Raw genomic sequence first — 8050 nt, forward strand, 5'->3', positions numbered from 1 at the left:
TGAGGGGTAGAGCTCAGACTGGTGGTGGGTACAGTTTTTCTGCTCTTTAGCCCATTATAGTTTGGGGCTTAATATATGCAGTGTGAAATAATAATTCAGTTCAATTGTTAACAAAGGTAATGATGTGGTGACAATGAAGGATTTAAGACACCAGCATGTTCCAGAAGTTTTGAAGCTGAGTAGCAAGTTAATTCATCCTTGCTGCTCCTTAATGAGAAGCAGAAAGGTATATGGCAAAAATGTTAGCTACATTTTGTTCTGTCTCTTCTCAGTAGCAGTGGGGACTTGGTGTAGAGCCTGTTTTCACACCTCCACAAGCTGGGAATTAAGCCCTCATAATCCAAATGCAATAGTGGTATCCCAGAATTTAGTACAGCTAACTCCTCTAACCCTGGAAGGGACAAAGGCTGTTGACAGGGCTAGTCAGTACCTTTCTCAATAGTTATTTGTTTGTTGTTAATTTTTTTTACTAATGAGCTAGTTTAATTTTACAAAAATGAGATGATGCAAATTTTAGGATAAATATTTTTATTTCTGTGCCTCAAAGCCATTCCAGCTTTCTTCTCTCTGGTAGCAGTGTTTACACTTCAGTTAGCAACAACTATTACTAAAACATACCCAGTGTATGTGTACAGGAAATGCAATGCAGCATTTTGGCAATTCTGGCAGCTCTGCTATATTTCCTCTTTCTTTCTTTTTTTTTTTTTTTTTTTTTTTGGTTGCTTTTCTTATTTCTGAAAGTCCTATATAAGCACATTTTCTCAAAGAGATCAATAGCTGCTTCATGTGTGTAAACTGATATGTGTGGCTTACAAGAAAGATATGATAAAGGAAGACTCTGGAATTGCTTGTACAGACAAATTCATTAAGATAACAGTCTGTTTATCTAATCTTATTGATGTGTTGTAGTTATAGATCACCTATTACTATAGCAATTCATTTCTGTTTCTATTCAGGTGGTTTTTATCATTAGTTTTGTTCCTGCATAGATGGCTCTAAATCACTTCTCTCAAGATTTAGAGATATTTTAGATTTAAAAGACAAAACACTTCTGTCAGCTACAATGATAAAGATGAAAATACATAGCTGGAGTCCATTGGGCAATACTGTGAGGTCTTCAAGAAAAGCACTAGAATCAATCAGCAGGATAAAAAAGACCTTGGGTGATCCTTTAGAAGACTAAGTTAAGGACTGTGCAGCTCCAGGGGTGCCTGGGTAGAGGAGCTGCAATCTGCAGCCTGTTGGCTGGTACACACTCCAGTGGAGGGGACAAGTCACAGGGACCAAGGGGCCCTTTGGGGCTCCTGTGAGATGTGCCTGGCATGGCAATTCCCTTTGTGGAGAGGACAGAACATCTCTAGGGCTTCTGCTTTGACTGCTGTCATGGCTAAAGGTGGCACGCTCGGATATGGTGCCACTGCAGAGAGGCCCACGGCTACTTCGTGGGACTCCCCAACAGCAGCCACGGCTCTTAGAGTTTGCAGAACATGTAGCTGAGCCTTAAAAGAAAGAGTGATTTCCCTGGGGGAAGTACCTTGCCTATCCCTGAAATATCCCTTTTCAAAGCTGCCAGCTTATTTTGCGTGCGTGAATGAAACGTTGTTATAAATACCGAACTGGGGAGAGATGTCATTCCTCGTGTTAACGCTCCCATTGGCATCACATCCCTTTTAGCTCTAAATTGTACTCTGAAGTTTGATTCATTGATGCTTTTGGAAAGGCAGCTTGGTAGAGCTCATGTAGGTATGTGTAGTCTCGTGTGCAATTTTTTAACCCCGTCTTGGAAGGATTCTGTTTGCTGCCCTGTGGGAGTGGCACGGGTGGTGCCAGTGGCAGGGGGCAGCTGGGCACTGAGCCCTCCACCTGGCTCTGGGAAGTGCCTGCTTTCCTGAAGGTGTAGTTGTCTCTGTGAAAAAACTCTTTCAATCAGGTAAACCTTGGAACTTTGGGCACAGTTTTAAACTGTGTTCATCTTTAACCTTGCACCATTGTGCAGTTTCCACTCTTAGTTGGAAAGCCTTTTTCTTACTGCCTATGAAAATAAAAAAAGCCAAGGTCTTTCTGTCTTGAATTTAATGTTCTGTTTATAAAGTAAGTACAAACAACAACAGCAAAATATGATGGGTGGTTCCAAAGTTTTTAATGTGCAGTTAAAACTTGCATTAAGGAAAATGTGTTTCTACTACATTACAGTATGTAGCTCTTCAGCATAAATGTTTTTATAGTTATCAAGTCACTTTCCAAAATTTTATATGGGTAAATAGCTGGCAGTACCAAGAAACCTTCACACCAAATAGGAAAATGGAATTGATATCATATTGAAACAAATAATTTGTTCAAGCCTGGATGATATTTTCACTGCTTAGATGATACATATTTGTGTTTAAACATGCACCAATGTTCAAGCATTTTGAATGGAAATAAATGAGTGCTGATGGAATTCCATAGTATGGCAGAAAAATATTTCTGTGTTTAGCATTTTCACAGTTGTGTTACCTAAAATCATAGACTGGCTGTTTTTTTTTCCTTTTTTTCCCCTCTCCTTCTCCCTCTCGCTTGTCCAATTTCAGTTTTGATCATTGTCACTGGAAGCAGTACTTCAGTGCTGTTATTTGGGTGTTAATTTTTTACTTTTCTGAAAGGTTTTGATTACAATAATTCATGAAATTACTTGAGTATCAGGTACTTGGATACAAGGACAGAAATTGATATTCCAGATGGCCTATCCTTAGAATTTTACTGTCTGGTTTAATGTTTTATTTAATTATTTAGCCTTGCCCTGACTTTGTTCTTTTTTTTTTTCTTTTAATTTTCCCTGATAATATCTGACAGATGCTGATTCATCTGAGGTCTTTAATTTTATGGGTATTATTCTGAACAAGATATTAAAGGAATGAGAATACTGTATTTGTAGCAAAATCCAAAATAGTATCTAAGACCAGGTGAGCAAGTGTTCTTAATTTTAGTGACTCTTTCAAAACATATTGGGTGGTTATGTTGAACATTTAGGCAATAAAAATGATAACACTGTAAAGAGTAATTGTTCAGTTAATGACTGAGGGTTTTTGATGCCTTCCTGGGTAGGTTGGGAAGAACATTTTGAACCAGCACGAAAAAGCCAGAATAGCTGATACCTTCAGCTGTTTGCTGGACTGCAAAGAGGAGTGATGAAACCATCCATCCTGTACTTTTATAATGAACTCACTTCTCAGAGACTCATAATTAAGTCCTAAACTGGGCTCTGTTCTTAGATTTGGCAGTAGTATTAATCTTGAAGTAATGTGGTTTTCTTTTTAAGGTGATGCAAACAATAAGAAATGACTACTTTTAAAACTTCTTTTGCCATGTGGTAGGTGCAGCTGGCAGCCCCTGATTCCTCAGGCATGTATATCCACGTCATCTTGAAGGCTTACAAATAATTCTGTCAGGTGAGAATAGAGTCTGGCAAATACTAAAAAATTGATAAACTACAATTTATCAGGGCAAGATATGAAAATGTAAAGGGATGCCCTAGGATAGACCCCTGATGACTAGAGGGCTTCCCCAGGGCAGTGGAGATCTGGGCTTGGTGCCTGCTGCTCTGGAGGTGGGAGCAGGCAGGAGCTTGGCAGCCCCACCTGCCCCAGCCAGGGTTACTCAGCCCTGGAGCTTTGACATCTGAGGCAATTTTATTCTATTGGTTTTTCTCAAGAAATGGAAGAAACTTGCAATTTACTGTGAATTGAGATGACAGCTCATGTTTTCTTCCTTATCACCCTCTCATGACTACTTTGCAGGGAGTGTAATTTAGACATGAAGCAATGGGAGTTGTGATGCTAGAGCCTGTGGCTGGCAGGGAATTACACTACACCTAACACAGGATATGTTGTGGTGTCTCACATGAATTCTTTGGGAAATGAGTTGAGTTGAAGCTTAAATTTTGACTTGACAGCATTGTATTTAAACAAATAAACGGTGACAAAAACTTTTGCATTTCTACACTGATTCATGACTCCAAACAGAGCTCTTGTGTATCTCAGAGGATCTTACACTAGCAGAGAAAATAGGGCATCAAAACTGTTGGCTCCAGAGCAGCAGGAAGCTGATTGATTTCCCCTCATTCTTTCACAAACCTGGCTTAGAGTAGCTCTACAACAGACGAATCAACAAAAATAATGGCACTTCTGACAGTATTGCAACCTTTTATTAGCTCCACCTGCACCACTTGACATTCACAACTCCTGCTAGAAAATGTGGGATAACATTCAATACAGAGTCCACAGTAGACTCTGGTGTGCCATGCAGTCATGGAAATATTTCCAAAAGCAATGTTTTAATCTTATGGAGCTTTTCAGCTGAGAATGGGAGAGTTAGAGGTAAGATTTTAATTGTATTTGAGCTGCCTGATGCAATAGGGATGGAATTTGACTCTTTGGAAGAGCTCTATGAACATAGGGGTACTCTTTAGGGATAGACTGCTGGTGGGTGTTTTTCATGCCTGGGCTTGGTTAAGCCAGGTGTCCCACAAGTGAATTAGCAAACTAGCTTAGGTTCTGTCAAGTAAGTTGCAGATGGGATTGGACATGTCTTGACTCACTCTATTGATCTCATTAATATTGACCCCCTCAGGTTCTGGAAAGTCCTGTAAGGTCTCAAAAGAGCCTTCTCTACTCCAGGCTGAGCAGCCACTGCTCTTGCAGCCTTTGTAGGAGGAGTGCTCCAGCCCTTGAACCACCTTCGTGGCCTCCTCTGGACCTTCTCCAGCAGCTCCATGTCCTTCTTCCCCTGGGAATTGCAGAGCTGGGCCCAGCCCTGCAGGTGGGCTCTGAGCAGAGCAGAGGGGCAGAATCCCCTCCCTGCCCCGCTGCCCACGGGGCTCTGGGTGCAGCCCAGGACACGTTTGTCCCTCTGGGCTGGGAGTGCTCATGGCTGCCTCGTGTTGAGCTTCTCCTCCCCCAGCACCCCCAAGAGCTTCTCCTCAGGGCTGCTCTTGGTCCATTGATTAAGAGCAGCCAACCATCCACCCAAATCTTTCTTTTCATATGTTGGATCTGAGTGCTAAAATAAAACATCACAATGAAGCCAGAGAATACAATAAGTCAGTAAGGAAAAGTAGAGGGGAGTCATCCATATTTTTCTTTGTGCTGTTATGAAGCACTGCAGCCATTTCAATTTGCACTGAGCAAAAAAATTACTCACTATAAGGTTTTCAAAAATGCTTCTCAGTTTTTATCACCATCATATTACAAGAAGAAATAAAAACAATAATAATTTTAATGTAAAAATGGAAGTGACTAATATTGAAATTGCTGGTTTAATATGCTTTTTGTCCTTAAATAAGTAAGAGTAGAATTGACTGAGTTGATCCAAGATATGAATATATTAGCTGCAAAATTTCAGGGTTGATTCTTAAATGAGCTTCTGTATTGAAATTTTATGCCAACTTCTGTTTACATTTCCATCAGTGCAATCTCAGCTCACTTGAGTTAATAATAACAAAGAAAAAAATAAATTGACTCTCATTTGATGCAGAACTGAATTTGGAAGCAAATAAAACTGTTAAAGTTATATTGGGGAAACAGCTTCAAACTTAAATATCTGAAAGTTTTCCTTAAAACAGAATAAAAAAACCCTACACCTGTACCTACTAATCACAGGGTTTTGTACCTTTACTGAAAAATAATTGACAACAGCAGTAATAAAAGCCCCCAAATTGAAATAATATGAAGAATGAATAGGGGAGCAGTCCATTCCATCACAATGGGAATTGACTGAAGAGTTACCTGAGCTCCAGAGGCTCTCTTTTGTGTTACTTCAAGTGTCTGAATGACAGGAATTCTGAAGAAATTAAATGAAAACTAAGCCAAAGTCTGTTCAGTTCAGCAGTTGAGGGATTTGGAGAATGCTGGTACTTTGGGAAGTGTGTGGTCCTCGGGAGATTTGTTCAGCAGCACAATTTTTCTATGGAACAAAAAGTCCAATTTAATAACTCTATAGATGTAATTTTAGTTTATAAACTACACTTTGAATTTCTGTAAAAGAATATCACCTAGCTTGCCATGAGACCCTTTTATATTGAAAAGAGAATTGTAAATCTGGACAACTAAGTTTCTGGCCTTGAGAGGGAAGCTTCAAGAACAGTAATTTGATCAAAACACTCTCAGTTCTATTTATGAATCTGGGAATATGCATCAGCAGAATTGTGTCTGTGCTTTTAATATTAATGGAAACAACAATAAGAATCTGCATAGGCACAGAGGGATCAGCATATCCATATTTCTCAGAACATAAAAGAGGTGCACAGGGTAGGAGAAGGAATTCAGATCCGTCCTCCTCTTCTGCTTTCACGTTATTTCTTATGCCAGTGTGTTGTTCTGTATTGCCAGGGGGGTCAGGAACGTTACACAGAAAAAATCATGCTCACTTTCTGGGGAGTAGTGGTATAGTTTCTGGTTTTAAATTAGTCAATGATTTATAAAGAGTATGTTTGATAAAGGCCAGTGAAATCTGAGTGGAAATGCCGTCAGTTTTCCTCCACTTTTTGGCCAGCATAACCTAAGGTGGAACTTTCAGTAGGATTTTGTTTTTTTAAACTGTGTGTAAAATTAAAGATGTGATCTGAGAAAGCTGGTTCAAAAATTTAAAATCTATCTTGTTCAGGTCAGCTATCAGCTCTGATTCTGCAGAATGATTAATGTCAGATTTTAAATAATTTTCTTTTTTTTTGAAGTTTAGTGAGAAGCCAAAAGAGCATTATTCTGAAATGGTCCCAGCTCGTATTAACAGAGTTAACAGATTGCTGAGAGCTAATGCAGTGGCAGCACCATACCTAATAGAGGATGTATCTACTCAGTTGAATTTTTTGATTGCTGGCAGTACATGCGAAATGGACTATTCACTTATTGCTGGCAAAAATGAGAGCAGACTGATGCCAAGATAATACAGCTAAACTGGCTGTCTCACCCAGACATTCATTTTTCCCGAGCTTTGGAAAGCAAACTCATGACCAGTATTTTTTATTAAAGCCTCTACCTCCTGATGCAGCTCTAGATTCTTCCCTTTCAGCTGCATGTTGCCAGACCATTTTTTCATTAAAGCTCTCACCTTGCTCTAACAGGTGTAGGTGCTGTCTTGCCTTTGAGGGGTTTTGAAGCCAGCAGCTCCAGCCAGAGGTGGTTGCACAGCATGAGACAAAAACATACACAGACATTTTTTCCTTTCCATATGACCCTGACTGGTGACATGTTGCTTTCTAGAACCACCATTTCAGTCTCTGTACCCCCTCTGTGGTTAAAGCAATTAAAGCACTTCGTTGCCCTTCTACCACATTCAAATAGCCTGCCTAGCCAATAAGGACTTAGTCAATTAAATTGATTAAAGTTTATAGTGGAAGCTATGTTGGCACCTGTTTCCAAATATATCTCATCTTAGTCTGCAGACTGCCAGAAAAGGAGTTTTGCTGGTTCATTGAGTATGAGAAATTTGCAATAGAAAATGCATTGTTGTAGCACTTTTTCTTTCCATATGCAAGTCAAACGCTTTTTGCAGATTCACAGCATGCCTCAAAAACATGAAGCCTGAATAAACTCCTAATGTAAAACTTGTTTTTTTGCTGAATCTGTGGAAAAAGTTTTTGAGTCTGTGTTAGCATAAAGGGAGTTTTTACCATTATATTTGGATCTGTAATTTTTGTAAGATGTTTACCAAGGAGTAAAGGTGTCTGATACATGATAGATGGGTCTGTTGAGGTTTGTGGAGACAGGGATCAAAGTGGTACTTCTGGGTTTTGTTCATGAGAAAGAGAGCAAATGATCCATGCACTCTGAGCTGCACCACTGCCTTGACAACAGGACACCAGAGCTGGTGACCAAGTCTGATTTGCAAAATGAAGAAATAGCTTCATATTAGCTTTCCATGAAACCTTGTTCATCTCACAAAGCCTTCCCTGTGAGGTAGCTTCAATGCCATGGATAAGTGTGTTCCACCTTAAAACTCATGGTTCAAAGATATTGCTGGATCCCTGGGAATTATTGATTCCCTTCCTCGCTTCCTCCAGCAAGGCAAGCACAGG

The 8050-nt window shown here is 39.7% G+C and overlaps 1 long non-coding RNA gene across 2 annotated transcripts in view; it reads left to right on the plus strand.

Moving 5' to 3' along the window:
* The window catches only part of LOC111933496 (uncharacterized), a 458147-nt gene that overhangs the window by 107265 nt on the left and 342832 nt on the right, over positions 1 to 8050 (plus strand). The window contains exons 9-10 of one of the 2 annotated variants that reach the window (XR_015274593.1): positions 2833 to 2942; positions 3354 to 3428. The exons of the other annotated variant lie outside the window; for it this stretch is intronic. This is a non-coding gene — a long non-coding RNA (uncharacterized LOC111933496). The remainder of the gene's footprint in view (positions 1 to 2832; positions 2943 to 3353; positions 3429 to 8050) is intronic. 2 annotated transcript variants of the gene reach the window in all.

Source organism: Cyanistes caeruleus, chromosome 10 (assembly GCF_971803275.1).
Source record: "Cyanistes caeruleus chromosome 10, bCyaCae1.hap1.1, whole genome shotgun sequence".
In the NCBI taxonomy this organism is placed as follows: domain Eukaryota; kingdom Metazoa; phylum Chordata; class Aves; order Passeriformes; family Paridae; genus Cyanistes; species Cyanistes caeruleus.